This window comes from Rhodnius prolixus, unplaced genomic scaffold, assembly GCF_049639745.1.
Source record: "Rhodnius prolixus isolate KJV_2025 unplaced genomic scaffold, Rpr scaffold_8, whole genome shotgun sequence".
NCBI classification, from domain to species: Eukaryota; Metazoa; Arthropoda; class Insecta; order Hemiptera; family Reduviidae; genus Rhodnius; species Rhodnius prolixus.
Window position 1 is genome coordinate 39791903 of NW_027411593.1, and position 17817 is coordinate 39809719.

Below are 17817 nucleotides of genomic sequence, written 5' to 3' on the forward strand. Positions count from 1 at the left end.
TGTTATTGAGTTTTCATGGAAAATACATTTATTGAGATCCTGTTTGTCCCCCCCCACAAAAAAAATTGTTTTAGAAAAATGGAGTATGTGGTGCATCGTGTGAAAAACACCCTCAGTCCCTATCGTACTTACGGTTCAGAGATCTTTTGAACCCAGAATTTTAACAATGCTTATAATTTTTTTCTTATGCCAGGAAGTTGGATCGTATACAGTTTTTTTAAAATATTCGCCGTAAATGAATCTTATAGAATATATATAATTTATAATGTTGGTGGGTTTTGAATAATTGGGCTTTAGAAACCTAAAATTATGCACATTGATTTTGTTTATTCATTTATTTATTTTTGTCTCGTTTATTTTGTGCTACAATCAGTGCGATAAGTAACAACGAGGTAACAGGAAACGATGGAAGTGGACGATTGGAGGAAGTATTACCCAATGGTAACACTCCCAAAACGTTAGACAATTAGTCGCTCTCTTCACTAGAGAACCCTCTTGACCCCCATCAAGAACAACCTGTTCAATGGTTCTAGAATAATGATTTTGAGCTAAAGAATTTGCAGTGTGATTGCAGTGAAGTTTCCTGTAACGGGGTTTTGGCGATTTGGATGATAAAAGGAATGTTACGATCAGTCCCTGAATAGTCCTGTTGGAAAGATAAAATGTTTCTCTATGGTTCGAAGTATTTTAGTTTGTAGAGATTGAATCCTTTGGAGATTGCAACGTTTGGTTGAATCCTACAGTTCTATTCCATACGTCCAGATAGGTTTTAAATTATTAGTATAGATGAGTATTTTGTTGTCTAGAGACAGTTTATATCAATCGTCTTAGAGCCTTTTAAGCTGTTGATAGCGTCTGATTGGTTCAGTTCTTCATATATTTAGCTAAAGATAAAATTACAATAATTGCTATATTCAAAAATAGGGGGATTTTTTACGTGAATAAGTCTTTAAATTTGCTATCATATGGAGGCAATCCAAAAAAACCTAATGATAACAAAATCGGGAGATACAGTTTGGCATTATAGTTTCGAATCTATCGTCTACATCCAAAATTAAATTAGACCACTGGATAGCTAAAGGATCAAAGAATTCAGTACGATTAACGAGGACTGAGACGAATCGCACGCGGTAGAAGGGGAAGTGCCGCCATTTTGAGATCATTTTGCTGCTTATCGAGATTTGCAGTTAGTATAACTTTTGACTCGGAGTAGTTACGATGTTCGTTTAGGTTTTAATCGTCGGCTGTCGTCACAATCTATCGATTGAATATAAAACATTAGTGTAAAATAGTGACAGTAAATATAATAAGGTGTTAGAATAAAAAAAATATTATCAAAAATATATAATGTCGGCCTATACGCGTCGAAAAGCCAAAACCAAATACAGAGATCGTATACGGTTGGAAAGGACTTCTCAAGAACAATCGAATGGTAATAATAAAACACCATATGACCGAGTCAAGCTGTGCTGGGAACGCAAAAGAATGAATGAGGCCGAGCGGATCAACTTCGGTGTCAGTACATCTGCAGCTGGGGCGGGGTTGAAATTATGCAAGTGGATGATAAAATCGCTTCTACATCGACAACGGACTGTATCGCACCACTGTTCGGTTCTAAATCGCGACTCAATGAGTTTAATTTCATCAACGTCGATAAATAATGACAAATTTGATTTCATCCTAAATACATAAATAAAAATATTTTATATAAAAAATATAACCCGTTACGTAAACGTATTCATGTACAACACACGGCCGTGTCCATAACACAGCCACAGTTTTTTTAAATTACATCACGAATCCATGCAGAGTAAATTAAGAAGAAACAGCTACACCCTCAATATGGACAGATAACCTTCAGCCCAACAACATTGTTGATATAATCAATGACTGTAACAGTGAACAACAGTAAACTAATTGACTTCTTCTTACAAAACTGTAAATATCATCGTTATAAAGTTAGAGAGTTACAAAGTTACAGAGCCGGGTTGGAAGATGATAAGCCCGTTTAGAGTTTCAGCTGGGAAGATAGTTTACACAGAACTATTCAGTTGGACGGGCTAGGTATAGTTTCTGCAAAGTTCACCACTATATCTAGAATATGTTTCGTATAAATGGGTAAGACTATACCTAATAATTATAGTTAAGCACCTGGTAGTTGGCCTATAATTAACCGTGCGAAGAATGCCCGTTTAAACTGGGTGAGGTATTATATTCCATGTACGACATCGTGGTAAGTGGGCGTCATCATATCAAGTTAATATCCGACAGTTTTATTGGTTACCACTTTCTAACGATCTACAATTAGGTAGTTTTTACTGGCTCCTACTATTCTTAAAGGAAAGTAATGGAATCGTGTCAAATTTTCGGTACTTGTTTTTCAAGTCCCCTGACACGATTATATTTTTTCTTTTTTAAATAAACTTGGATAATAATGAAAATGTATAGAAAACAGGAAAAGGAATTTCCAATTATTTTTCTCGACGACTTCCGTTATTTCATTATGCAAGCACGATGGTTTGACATCGTTTTAATATTAAAAAAGTAATAATCCGTTTATTCCTTTTTAATTTCACTTAAAAAATAAAAAAAAAAAAAATTTTATGAATTGTTCGCTTTATTCTCAAATATAAAATTCAATATTAAAAATTTATTATTTATTCAAAATTTAAATTGACCATTATTTCAATGATGACTCTATTTATTTAATGTTATTTCTTCTTGATTGTGCACTAACCAATAAAATCGATTTTGAGATCCAACATATTTACGTTTTTGGCTACTGTTGTCTTTCTATTGCCTCCAAGTGCCAAAATATTGGTGAAAAATACTTTTCTTATCTACTGAGAGTAATTAAAAATCAAATCCGGTCTTTTTTTTAAGAGTTTTCATTCATTGTATGAATATCCAAATCGGGCTAAGATTTGTAGAGTTATCCATTAATATGGTAGTAGTTTTAAAGAGAGCCTGACATATGCGCGGCTAACTCTTCATCCATACGATGCATAGCCTCGAAACCTCCTCCAAATGTACATGTAATTCCAAATCTTATGACACTTTATTCATGATAAATCGTTCACGCGTTTTGGTGCTCCGTTTTTTTTGCAAATAAAAGATGGTGACAAGAAGGCTTTCTGAAAATACTAGAAATTTTTTCCATTATTCTAGATTGTTGTCCATTTTTGGCAAGCAACAATCGCTGTTGAAAAAAATAATAACATTTATAAACAAGAAAATTTGGTAATTTCATCTTTTATAGGAAAATAGAAAAAAAAAACTTTGGAAATTGAAAATTGGGTGTTGTTCAACATTAAATTTGAAAACAGATACCTAACTCAAAGTGGAAGAACAGATGCTGTAGCAGTCCCGAATGAGTTACTACATTGCATGTAACAACCAATCGATCAGTCACGGAATATGCATTCTAAGAGAGCATAAAGACTAGAAGATGGTTGAAGAATTGAAAAGTTGAAGATCTAAAAGTCGCTTAGCAGAAATGATACGTCAAAAAGGAAACGCTCCTTTCTACATCCTGTTTGCATAAGACTAAAGCTATGGCAACTGTACAAAGAGGAGAAATATTTAGAAGTTATAAGCTTGCATAGTTTGTAAATGGCCAGCTAGTGACGTGAATGATATGGAAAGACTGATTTGGATGGATACTCAGACTCAGGGTTCTAAATTAATGGAGAAGACTTAAAAAAGGCCAAAAAAAGAAAAAAGACTTTGACGAGTCTGTTGATTCTATTCTTTAAGTAAGATCCAGAAATAAGAAACAAAAAAAAAAACTTTAAAACCGTCAAAAGTAAATAAACATTTATAAAATATTAAGTGTAGAAGAGGTCTTAATCAATCTGCCAGAGAACTCCGGATCTGGATTAGACTGAGACTTCATCCTCTTTTCTAATCAGGGATGTTGAAACATGTAATCCGGGGGGGGGGGGCAAATCGGAAGTCAAATATGTTCACAAGAAGAATAACTGCTTCCCCTTAAATTATTTTGTCATCCACATCCTGTTGTTTGTTAAGCTCATCCTTAAATAGGTGTAAGCAATGGTTAATTGGAGGAGACAACTAGAAGTTTGTTGGGTAACTTTAGAAAATCCAAAGCTTGTTTGACAGTTGGTATTCTCTGGCCATTGTTTCAGTTAAGGGCTCAAAAGGGACTCCCCTACTTAATCAATAACTAACCTAACAAACTGATGTAATTCTCCACGTTAAATTTCAATAATTCTGTTAATTTACACAATTGTTAATTAATAAGGTTGCCAAACTTAGTCATCTCTAAGTTTTGGAATTCTAGGGTTTTGTGTGTTAGTAGACACAATGGGGTTGTAAACCGTTTTACTCTGATTATATTTGATATTTGACCAAATACAAAGATTCCTTTTGCTGTCTCTACCTTCCCTACCTTTCTTGACATTTTCTGCATATCTAATAGCGAAACTGTTGACTAGATTAAATGCATTTAAATTTTTAACCTCCATCGAGCGAAAGCAGTATTGCCCGAGTGTTTTCCTTGACGTCGCTCAGGCGTTCGACAGGGTGTGGTACGAGGGACTACTGTTTAAGCTTAGGGAGATTCTTCCTCATACTTACTACCTTGTCCTCAAATCCTACCTAAAAGATCGATATTTCAGAGTCAACTGTGGATCAGCAGACTCTGATATCCGTCTAGCTCGAGCTGGTATTTCTCAGGGCAGTGTCCTAGGCCCTCTTCTTTACTCCTTGCATACAGCAGATATACCTCAACATCCAAATACCATTCTTTCTACCTTTGCTGACGATGCTGCAATCTTATCTCCTCATTCCGATCCTCTTATCGCTACACGAACTCTACAAACACTCATCAACCACTTATCTTTTCTAATGGAGAATCAAAACCAGCGTGACTTTGTTCGAATCCCGCGTTTGACTACTTTTTATTTGTTAGGAAAAAAAATTGTTTTTTGTAAAGTATGGACTTCCGCCCCGCCTGAAAAAAAAAATAGGCAATTAGTACTATGTACTTATTAATAGGCTACCTTTGAGAACGTTTTTTTTTTATTTTAATTTTTTTATAATTTAAGGCACATCATCATCAGAGGTCATAGGAGCCCTGACCCTTTATTAGTGCACATCCGTCCGCCGGTCAATGTTCTGTCGTCACAGACAATAGTCTCCGGATAGCTCCTAGAAAGAGAAAATCTGAGAAACAGGAAAAAAAAATGAACTCTACACATCATTTAAAGTAGAGGTCCCCAAACTACGGCCCGCGGGCCACATGCGGCCCCTTGAGGCCATTTATCCGGCCCCCGCCACACTTCCGAAAGGGGCACCTCTTTCATTGGTGGTCAGTGAGAGAAGCACAGGATGCATCCCGGTGACGCGGGACGCAGAATAATAGCAGAAGTAGGAAGAAAGGCAAAGCACTACATCTAAACCGGACAATGACCATCTCATTAGCGGAAAGCAGGCCCATAGTTCCCATTGAAATACTGGCCAGTTTGGTGATTTAAATTTACTTGCTCTTTTCTTTTTAAATATTGTATTTGTTCCCGTTTTGTTATTTTACTTTAAAATAAGATATGTACAGTGCGCATAGGGAATAGTTCTTAGTTATTTTTTTAATAGTCCGGCCCTCCAACGGTCTGAACTGGCCCCCTGTGTAAAAAGTTTGGGGACCCCTGATTTAAAAGCTAAACATTATTTATAGGCTTATTAATTTTGGTTTGTTGTTGTTTTTTTTTAACGAATAATTCTTTTAGATTATTTTTCGCTTAAATGAACAGCAAATAAATGGGTAGAACAAAATGGCGAGTCAGTTGTGTTTGTTAGGTTCATGCAGTCTGCTCTTTACAGACAGTTTTGTTTGTTGGGTTCATGCAGTCGGCTTTTTACAGTCAGTTAAATTATGTCCAATAACTAATACAGTAAATCACTTGTGTCTGTTACATATAAGAAGAAATAACTTACCTTTTTATTGCTATCCCGAAGTAAAGACCATAACCTGTAAGGCCTAATGTACCATTTATTTAATGGCTTATTTATAATTTATAGAAAGATTGGAAATTATTTCCATCTCTAGTCCAAAGATGGGCAAAAATTTAATAAATTGAATTAAAACAAAATTTAATTTTAATCATAATTAAAATTAAAAAATTAATTACATTAAATTAAATTAAAATTAAAATTTAATTGGAATTTAATCAATCATAAAAATTAAATAATCAGAATTTTAATTGATTGAATTTAATTCCAAATATAGTTTTAATAACTTTGGACGATTAAATATTTAAAATAATCTTTTTTTGAAATTTGCGACTGCAACGGTTGTTGCAACAAGCAAATGTGATGTAATGTAATGTCTTGAATGACGATTGGAGAAGGCACCCAGTGGCGACACTCCATTAACGTGAACAGATGCACTATACTGCTCTTATGAGGAGAGTAGATAGCGGGGCCATCTTCTCTTCAATCTCCTTGGAGGATTACCTGGTAATGTGGAAGGAAGATAGGTGTTCTATGAGAAGATAGGTTAGGATGAGCTGCTTAGAGAGGAATTGAAATTTGAGAAAACGAGTTTTAGCAAGATCTTTAACAAAAGGGATTTTAAGAGCATTATTGATGGTGAGGTTAGATACATAGAAAGGAGCGTTAAGAAGTTTGGCGAAGTACTTTCTGACTGTAATGTCTGGAGGCGTAGTGAGTTGGAACGCATAGTCGATCCCCATACTTCGATGCCGTATGACCAAATAGGTCGCAGTAACAACAGGTATAAGAGTCTTTTGTTTTGTAGGTTAAGTTTACGATCGTTTGTCATTTAGTCTGGCAAAAAGTTTGTAGCGTTGGTTAGTTTCTTGTCTATTCAGTCTAGTATGGGGATTCCATGTCAACCGTTTCTCTAGGTGCAGTCCAAGGTAGCGTACTTTGTCCACAGTTGGTATAGGAGTTTGGTTCAAGATGATGGGAGGTAGGATTTTTCGTCTTACAGTAAATACTATATATTTTGATTTGGTAACGTTAGTTTTGATTTGCCATTTAATATAATCAAAATTAAAATGATTAAATTTTTATAACCACAACTTTGCCAATGGTTGAACCAAGAACAGTCACTGCACCAATAAGACCCTGGGTGAGGGAGGCTATTCTTCTACCGAACGAGTACTTCATTAACTGTGGTTAGGGCCACTTTTCCACTTTATCCATCCTTTTATTTTGGAAGAATTGTCATCACTTTTTTTAAGTAAGTCCAGCCACTTTTCTTTAAGCATGAAGTTCCTTTATAGTACCCACCGTACACTCATACTTAACTCACTAGACATATGTAGAACTATTGTACACACACGTATAACTTATTTTTTTACCGCGTCACATGTAAGCTACAATATTTAGTTTGAGGCGTGCTTTTAAAGTAAGAACCGTTTGAAATAAAAGAAAAAATTACACCTTTCTCAACAATTTTATTTTTACATTAAAGCTTGCAGAATGAGTGTAAGATATTCCTGCATAGGTCTAGTGAGTGACCAACATGTTTAAATGTGAGTGTAAAGAGGACCCATATAAGTCTAGTGAGTCATCAACATGGTTGAATATGAGTGTAATATATTCCTACTTAAGTCTAGTGAGTCGTCAACATGCTTGAATATGAGTGTAATATAGTCCCACATAAGTCTAGTGAATGACCAACATTTTTAAATGTGAGTGTAAAGAGGACCTATTGAAGTCTAGTGAGTCGTCAACGTGGTTGAATATGAGTGTAATATATTCCTACTTAAGTCTAGTAAGTCGTCAACATGCTTGAATATGAGTGTAATATAGTCCCACATAAGTCTAGTGAATGACCAACCTGTTTAAATGTGAGTGTAAAGAGGACATATGTAAGTCTAGTGAGTCGTCAACGTGGTTGAATATGTGTGTAATATTGTCCCACATAAGTCTAGTGAGTGACCAACATGTTTAGATGTGAGTGTAAGATAGTCCTACATAAGCCTAGTGAGTCGTCAACATGGTTAAATGTAAGTGTAGAAAATTCCATTAATGTTTACAGAAATTTCCGCTAGAGTTCTCCACCGGATGGAGTGTAAAGATAGCTTAATGGCGGCTTACAAGTCTACAGTAGGCCTATTTCTCTTTTATCTATTTCACGATTAAACAATACAAATTCTCAACTTTTTTTGTTTCTGTTAACGATAATTGTGTAAAACGTGTGGTATCATGCCAAAAGAAATATTATTTATGGTATTTTTAAGGAAAATTTTTTTTATTGCTTTAATGGAAAGTTTATCAAATACCTATGGGAGAAATGTCGGAAAAAAATTTTTAAATTAATTATTTCATTGAAATTCAAGCACTAGCCAATCACAATGCAGTACGGTGGCTGACTGTGGGCGGGTCATGCCCACCTCTAGTGTAGCCACGCCCCGCCCAATGGAAACCAGCTATGGGCTGGTCACAGCATACTAACAATGGTGCTGCAATACCTTTCACTTATTTTTCTAAATCTTTTATTATTTTCTCATATTTTATTAACTTTTCTTTCTTATTTTAGTAATAATATTAATCTTACGTAGATATTGAGAAATAATGCTAACAAATTATACGTAAAAGAATCATTCTCAATTTTCAATGAATTTTTTATTAAGTTAAGATCGTTTTTGAATATTTTTCGCTAATATTCGACAGTTTCACTTCACTTTCTCATGAAAAGAATCTCGCATGAACACTCACATGACTTTTTCTTACCATAATTTACGAATATAATTGAGTTTTCTTCTAACTTAGAATTGCATTAAGAAAAAAGATCAATTTAATAATAATGTTGATAGAATGCGACACCAAACTATTAATTGAGAAATAATCACAAGCCAAACTGACATTTAAGCTCAAGTACGCCATTAGATCAGCTTCAAATGAATCCGTTTGGCAAATTCATAGTAAATTACGTAAACGTGTTGAAGCCTTTCTTTAAAATTGCACTTCCGGGGTATTGATTTGCTTTCTTCTTTGAAGTTTGGTTAGAAATTTAATAATCAAATACTTGGAGGTAGTGAAACCTTAAAATATCTAAAATGGAAGTTTAGAAAACCTTATTTAACCCATTCTAAATAAGTAAAGTGACTTATGGAAAACGATTGTTATAAATGTAACATTCCTACAGGTATGTAGTGGGTGTTGAAAACGGGTTCCCCTAGGTCCGCCTAAGATATCACCAGCTGCATCGAACGTAGGTGACCCATTCCGAAATAGTAAACTTTTTCTAGAAAATAATTGTGATATTCGTTAGATGTGTACTAAGAGATCTGTAACCTCTTTGGAATTAGACTTTGTGCTAGGGGATAACACCTACTTCTCTTCCCTCTTGTTTTAAGGGTTTTTTTTATTTTTTTTTAATAGCGCATACTCAATTTGTGGACGTTCTAGGATGAGTTTAGTAAAGGATGCTGGTGCAAGGAAAAGCAAAGAAAAAGGAAACCAAATTAAAGTGCAAAAAATACTTCCCTATTTGAAAACAATTTCCTCACTACAGATAACGCTCCTTTTACTGCATTTCATCCGACGGAAACTTGATTTTATCTCTACATTGTTTCATTCTCTACAGGTAATTCTATTTCCTGCTTTTCCATTTGTTGCTACATTAAGTTGTAAACTGATTTCTTCCGTAATTTATTGTGTAAGAAATCGTAGAAAAATGGTTGAACGTATGTTAGCAGTGTATTTCTCTTGACTGATCTGATCAATGAACAGTCTTTCCTTCAGTTGAATTTGATGGCGGAAATCTGCCGTCTATAATAGTGTGTTTTTCTAAATCTCAATTTCGATTGCAACTTTAAACTTTTACTACTATCTCATCGTTATTTAAAGGAGGTATTGCGATCGTTTCCGTTAAATGGAGTTTTTACCGCAAATACGAGGGTCGTTTGAAAAGTCCGTGCAAAGTCAGAGAGATAGCACTACTGGCGCGTATCGAGGTTATGTTTAGCTAGTAGCATCTCTTGGAAGAACACACACCAAGTTTCAGCCAGATCGGTCTATTTCTTTGTGTTTGGCATTCGTTTGAATCGAGGAAGTCGAGTGATTTTCAAAAAAATGGACGAAAAAGAATTTCGTGTGTTGATTAAACACTACTTTATGAAAGGCAAAACGCCTCAGGAGACTAAAGAGAAGCTTGATAAACATTATGGTGACTCTGCACCTTCGATTAGAACAGTTTATAAGTGGTTACAAAATTTTCGGAGTGGCCACATGGGCACAAGTGACGCTGAACGTTCTGGACGCCCTGTTGAGGTTACTACTCCAGAAATCATTGATAAAATCCATCATATGGTGATGGATGACAGAAGAGTGAAGGTGCGTGAGATTGCTAGTGCTGTGGGCATCTCGAATGAACGGGTACATAATATTTTGCATCAACATTTGGACATGACAAAGCTATCCGCAAGATAGGTGCCGCGATTGCTCACGCTTGACCAAAAACGAAGTGTTGCAAGGACGGTTTGCAGCTGTTCCAGAAGAATCCGCAGGACTTTAAGCGTCGTATCGTCACTGTGGATGAAACATGGATACATCACTACAATCCTGAGACCAAAGAACAATCTAAACAATGGGTTACCAACGGGGGAATCTGCGCCAAAAAAGGCGAAGACCGTTCCTTCGGCCGAAAAGATTATGGCGACTGTCTTTTGGGATTCGCAAGGAATAATCCTCAACGACTATCTGGAAAAGGGTAAAACTATTACAGGTGCATATTATTCATCGTTATTGGACCGTTTGAAAACGAGCTGCGAGAAAAACGCCCACGATTGGCCCACAAAAAAGTCCTTTTCCATCACGACAACGCACCAGCTCACACCTCAGCAGTTGTGGTCGCAAAATTAATGGAAATAGGGTTCCAACTCGTTTCACATCCCCCCTATTCTCCAGACTTGGCTCCCTCGGACTACTATTTGTTCCCCAATATGAAGAAATGGCTGGCGGGAAAAAGATTTTATTCAAACGAGGAGGTGATTGCAGAAACGAATGGCTATTTTTCAGACTTGGACAAATCCTATTATTCGGAAGGGATCAACAAACTAGAGCAGCGTTGGACGAAGTGTATAAGCCTAAAAGGAGACTATGTTGAAAAATAAAAAAGGTTTACCCCAAAAAATTAAGTAGTTTTTATTTTTGCACGGACTTTTCAAACGACCCTCGTACTTGATTTAGGGTCTCTACGAAGATAATAATAATGATTTTAGCGTATGGGGTTTGTGCATGTACGTCAAATTAGTTTAACCGGACATAGAACTTAATTGACGCAATTTTTTTTTTCTTGAGAACGACGCCCTTTTTACTAATAGTACAAAGTTTACAGAAAACACAAAAACAAATTTCTGAGACTCGCAACAGACTCTCCAAGACCCACTAGAATTTACTCACTCCACGGAGACTGCGTCCATTATCCCCCAGTACACTCCTATTTCCAAAAATCGTCTGCTGAAACTTCTTTCCATCCTAGACTGACATCCTCTGCCGTGACATAGCCTCCTACAGATCCTACTATACCCTACAGGCACAATAGAATATAACAGATACTCCTTCACTTTCTACACTAGCTGCAGGTTTTTCCTTTCCTTTTTTTCCCTGCATTCCCCAATCCTCCTCATCTTAACCTTTCTCGTTCCTCACTTGTTAAGAAGGTTATAATGTTTTGTACATTACACTTCATTTATTTTTTTTTTGTATACATTTTGAAATAAATATTTATTCATTCATTCATTAGTATAAATTTTGAACTTATAAGTGATAGTACCTTAACCTTTGTTCAGAAGAAACATTGTCCTTAGGTATAGTTTTTAGAAGATCAAGGCCTTCTACCAAAACTTTTGGTATATTAATCAATGGTAAAGAAGTTAAACTTTTATCAGCCTACCATTATGAACAGGAAGTTCACCTGTAAATTTAGATTAACAAACTTTTCGTTACCATATTCTTGTAAAGTTCTAAACCGGAAATAACTCCAGAAGTTCACCAGAGTTTAGGTTATTACTTTGTGTTCCTCAATTAAGTATGGAGAAAATACAATGTTAACTTCATGTAACTACTATTCCAGCATAGTGAATATCCTTGTACCATACAGGTCTTAATAATTTATAACATTATGTTAATTGCAGACAACGCAAAACAAACACAGAACACTTACTGACTATAAACTCATGCAATTGATTCTCCTTGTGTATGTTGTCTAACAATACATTAAACATCTCCAGCGTTTCTTTTGGTCGAATGGTGTGCTACAAGGCTCACTTCCAGTCATCTACATTGACTACTGGAAAATTTGTAAATAATGGTATTTTCCGAAAGAGAGTGGTTTGTGTTTTTCCTCTAATTTTTTTTTTCTTTTTTTGGCATTGGCTTTCGCCATACATCCAGCATCATCTAGGTGCTTATCACTAGAATATCACTCACTCTCCATTCTTACTTAAAAAAACATTCGCTTCACACATTCATCCCTCTACTATATACAACTATTTACATACAAACTTACAACTAATGGGTGGATCAGTACTCTATATTCCTGCCATCCTTATAGCTTAACCGAAATTAAAATCACCGGAATCCTTCTCTAAGCATTTTCTTACATTCATTCTGTAACTTTTAAATACATTCATATTTCTTTGCTAGCTCTGCTACAGATTTAAGCACATAGATGTTGGTGGAGAATATAATGTCTTCGTAGCGAAAGGGTGCCTCTAAATACCTGTATATGTCGTCAAACATTCGTTTCCTTTCTACTACATAACGTGGACATGTCATTATTATATTGTCCTGAAATCCTCCTCCTCCTCAACTACGCAAAGAGGAGAGGACCTTTTTGTTGATCCTGTGAAGATACGATCCGCACCCAACGTGCTTATTGTCGTAACAACCCATTTATTAGTGACAGTTCCCCTTAAACCATGGTTGTCTAGGCAACTGATCTACACATAGTTTTCCACTAAATAATGTTTAAATAAACCCGCAATACCAAATTTGGAGAAAAGTGGCTGTGATTGGATGAGTAGATTTTTGTAGTTTTTTTTTTTTTTGAAGTGTTCAAGGCGATTAATACAAAAACCTGGGTGGGAGTCGGCTCTAATTTAATCAACCAATGGGCACTCAAATTTGAAATCACTTCTTATTTTTTACTACATCATTCCTTCATATTTTTCATTCTGTTTTAATTTTTTAAAAATTTAATTACGTAGACCGACAAAAACAGATCTCCAATTCAAATTGTAAGAGCATTAATTGTAAAATAAATTGGAATGATTAAGTTTACCAATAAAAATTCTAATAACTGCATTTGAATATTTAATATTCTTCTGTTGAATTTGCATATAAATTTTATATTGAATAATAAAGCTTTTCCTGATAAAAAAAGGGGAAAATAAATTTTAATAAAGTGTATGTTTTGTAACTTTTTTAAAGTGTCACACATTGAACTGATGAAGCTGGTTAGAATCGATAATTATCGTCATTACAATTTCTGTGATTAATTTGTATTACGTGATTTAAATAATGTATCACATTGATTGTTAATTAGTTGTTCACAATCAGACTTTTCTTTTTTTGGGGGGGAATCATTGATTTAAAAAAACAAAAAATAATCTTCATCCCATTTGGTGGCCATCCAAATGATAACATTTCACAAGGTTAGTAAATAACGTCAGTTGCTTCAATTTTGAAAGAAATCAAGAATGGACATTACTTACTTAGATGTTCCTTTAGATTAGTTTAAGGAAAAATCTATGAAGTCACTATTGAACAATTTTTGAAAGCAAGGATCTTTTAGCTTTGAATTCAGTGTAAGGGATCTAGATAAAAGGAAAGATTACAGCGTTAAAAAAAAAAAAAAAAAAAACTTCAAAGACAATATTAATGCTATTTGAAGAACCTTTACTATTTTCTTTATCTCTCGGAAATCTGGAGACTAGGTTACTGGAGAGCGTTGAAAGTACGAGGGTCGTTTGAAAAGTCCGTGCAAAAATAAAAACTACTTAATTTTTTGGGGTAAACCTTTTTTATTTTTCAACATAGTCTCCTTTTAGGCTTATACACTTCGTCCAACGTTGCTCTAGTTTGTTGATCCCTTCCGAATAATAGGATTCGTCCAAGTCTGAAAAATAGCCATTCGTTTCTGCAATCACCTCCTCGTTTGAATAAAATCTTTTTCCGCCAGCCATTTCTTCATATTGGGGAACAAATAGTAGTCCGAGGGAGCCAAGTCTGGAGATTAGGGGGGATGTGAAACGAGTTGGAACCCTATTTCCATTAATTTTGCGACCACAACTGCTGAGGTGTGAGCTGGTGCGTTGTCGTGATGGAAAAGAACTTTTTTGTGGGCCAATCGAGGGGGTTTTTCTTGCAGCTCGGTTTTCAAACGGTCCAATAACGATGAATAATATGCACCTGTAATAGTTTTACCCTTTTCCAGATAGTCGATGAGGATTATTCCTTGCGAATCCCAAAAGACAGTCGCCATAATCTTTCCGGCCGAAGGAACGGTCTTCGCCTTTTTTGGCGCAGATTCCCCCTTGGTAACCCATTGTTTAGATTGTTCTTTGGTTTCAGGAGTGTAGTGATGTATCCATGTTTCATCCACAGTGTCGAAACGACGCTTAAAGTCCTGCGGATTCTTCTGGAACAGCTGCAAACCGTCCTTGCAACACTTCACACGATTTCGTTTTTGGTCAAGCGTGAGCAATCGCGGCACCCATCTTGCGGATAGCTTTGACATGTCCAAATGTTGATGCAAAATATTATGTACCCGTTCATTCGAGATGCCCACAGCACTAGCAATCTCAAGCACCTTCACTCTTCTGTCATCCATCACCATATCATGGATTTTATCAATGATTTCTGGAGTAGTAACCTCAACAGGGCGTCCAGAACGTTCAGCGTCACTTGTGCCCATATGGCCACTCCGAAAATTTTGAAACCACTTATAAACTGTTCTAATCGAAGGTGCAGAGTCACCATAATGTTTATCAAGCTTCTCTTTAGTCTCCTGAGGCGTTTTGCCTATCATAAAGTAGTGTTTAATCAACACACGAAATTCTTTTTCGTCCATTTTTTGAAAATCACTCGACTTCCTCGATTCAAACGAATGCCAAACACAAAGAAATAGACCGATCTGGCTGAAACTTGGTGTGTGTTCTTCCAAGAGATGCTACTAACTAAACATAACCTCGATACGCGCCAGTGGTGCTATCTCTCTGACTTTGCACGGACTTTTCAAACGACCCTCGTAAATTCTAGAAGTTAAGTCTAGTTTTGTGCTAGCTTCTTTCTATTTTGCTAGCTATATTGTTCGATTGGTCGGATGTGATTTGCATAATTTCTTTTTACGTTTCTAATTTTGTTTTTTTAAATGTTTAACAAAATGGTTTGAATTATTTTACAAAGAATGGGTACATAAATTTTAAATTTTGTTCAACAAATTCTTTTTTTACTAACTTTGCTTTCTACTTGATTTTATTTTCTTTTTAAGTTTGCCGTTCACCATTTTAATACCAACTTTAAACTTCACTGTGAAAAACAAGATGAAAATTAAGTAATACACCACGGCAATTTCCTACGAATTTATCTTCCTCTAGCTGTGCTAACGTTTGGCCCAATAAGAACTTTATTTTACATCTTCGCCTTTATTTTTTTATTTATTTATTTTTGTAGCAGCATCTTTCTCTTTATGTGGGCGTAAAAACCAACTACTTTGTAGCCATTCACACCTTTTTGTAGTACCATTTCCTGTTTATTGTAATTTAACTGTAACTTTTTTTTTTTTTTTTTTGTACAATAAAGTGCCATATTTCACAGTGGAAAAGCGTGAATCCTAGGAGCTTCTTACAAGCTCCACTATCCGGTGATAAACAGTGTTGTCTGTAATCAGAGAACATTGTACACAGGCTGCCAATGCACCGAAAAAAAGCTCCAGGCGCTGTTGGCCACAGATGTTAAACGTGCCTTAAAAACAATAAAATACGTGAATAGTACAAAAATTTGACTGTAAATTTGTTATTGATTACAGGGATATCGTTAATATCCAAATCGTTTAGCTCTAGATTACTTATAATTAAGTTACACACGATAATTATTTATTTTCCATCAATTTTACAACATAGTAGTCCACGTTGTTGGTAATCATGGTTCTGGTGAATGTGTGCACGTTAAATATTGCACTGCAGTTTAGCCATCTCCTCTATTACCTCTTTTTTTGACTGCATTAAGTCATGTTTTTTATCGTTGATTTTATTCGTTGTATGTTTCATCCATGGATTAAAGTCAGGGATACGATAAATATATTACGATCGATAAAATCATCGATATTATCCTCACAATCACATTTTAATTTTTTTGTGTTTTTTTTTCCAGATCGTTCAATCTCCAACTAACGATTATCTGTTCTAATCTGAGGTAAGTGCTAACAGATTTTATTACATAATAATTTTATATTTTACATGTTTCACCAATTTTGTAAACAAACAAACCTTTATTTAGGAAATATAAGATGCACCAAAGTGGTCCTTAAAGAATAAGATTGACTATTTAAAAATTTCTAAAAATATTTTTTAGAAATAGAAATTTTATGTGGGATAAAATTGAAGGATTAAGTGTCCTTTTTAAAATTTCCCTTATTTAAAAATCCCTTTTTTACAGAGCAGTTTAAAAAAGGGCTAAGCTATTTAGGATTTTAACTATCTAACTTTTCATGTCAACTTTTTGGTTTTCAAGTTCGCTTTGAGCTCTTTGAGCCCCTCAAATTGGTCTCTCTCTCTCTCTCTCTCTCTCTGTTCTGTTCAAAAATAGAGCACCAGATTATCTGTATTCACTATTTAGTAGCAAAGAACAGTTACACTTGAGGACCACTCGACAAGTGGATACAAAGTTGTACACGCCCACACCTAGGACTGCAACCTATCAAAATTCTTTTTATTTAAAAGCTTGCAGGTTATGGAACTCACTTCCGATTGGTTTGCGTGCAAAGTCTGTCAATACGTTTAAACCTCATTTATACGAACATCTTATCAAAAGTTATCTAAATCAGTGATTTATTATTAAAGTTATTATTATCATTACTATTATTACTTCTTTGTTCCAATTATTATCTTTATTTTGTCATGTTTTCCTCTACTTATTATCACTATCACTATTACTATTATTATTGATATTATTGTTATTAATGTTACTATTATCATTATATAATTATTATATTGTAAGCAGTAGACCTATTCTTCTCTTTTAAGTTAACATTTTTATTTATGTATTTATTTGTGTATATATTTAAAACGGAAATGGAATTTTAGTTTTATTTTTTATCTTTTTGTTTTACTCTGTATATATTGTAAATATTAATTTGGCAGCAACTCAGAAGAGAAATTTTAGTTTATTAAATTTATGTATATACTTTTTGTTGTCCTTAAGGGACTAATGTCCCAGGACATTAATAAACGTATTTCTTTCTTTCTTTCTTTCTTTCTCTCCCTCTCTCTCTCTCTCTCTCTCTCTCTGTAGGGACAGCATAACTCTAAAATTCCAGAATGATTAAAATTTGATTTCTTGACAGAAGATGTTACAATCGGATCCGACAATATGCTTTACGAAAAAAAATGAGCTAACTGAAAATATCATTTAGTTTTTTGAGATTTTCTTGAAAATACTTTCCCCCCCTTTTTTTTACACACAATCAGGGTATTAAACCCTTTAGGGTCGTTTCTAAGGGCCATACACACTTCACCATTGTTGGGCCCGTTAAAATAGGGCAAAGTCAATTCACGCTGATCGGTGAACCTGGAAGGGATAAATGAAATATTGAGAAAG

At 34.9% G+C, this 17817-nt stretch overlaps 1 protein-coding gene across 3 annotated transcripts in view; it reads left to right on the forward strand.

Moving 5' to 3' along the window:
- Nucleotides 1-17817, forward strand: part of LOC141451497 (neuropeptide CCHamide-1 receptor-like) — a 130754-nt gene that overhangs the window by 36994 nt on the left and 75943 nt on the right. For all 3 annotated transcript variants that reach the window (XR_012456856.1, XR_012456858.1, XR_012456862.1), the window contains one exon: nt 16372-16413. The gene's annotated coding sequence lies outside the window, so the exon portion shown is untranslated. The remainder of the gene's footprint in view (nt 1-16371; nt 16414-17817) is intronic.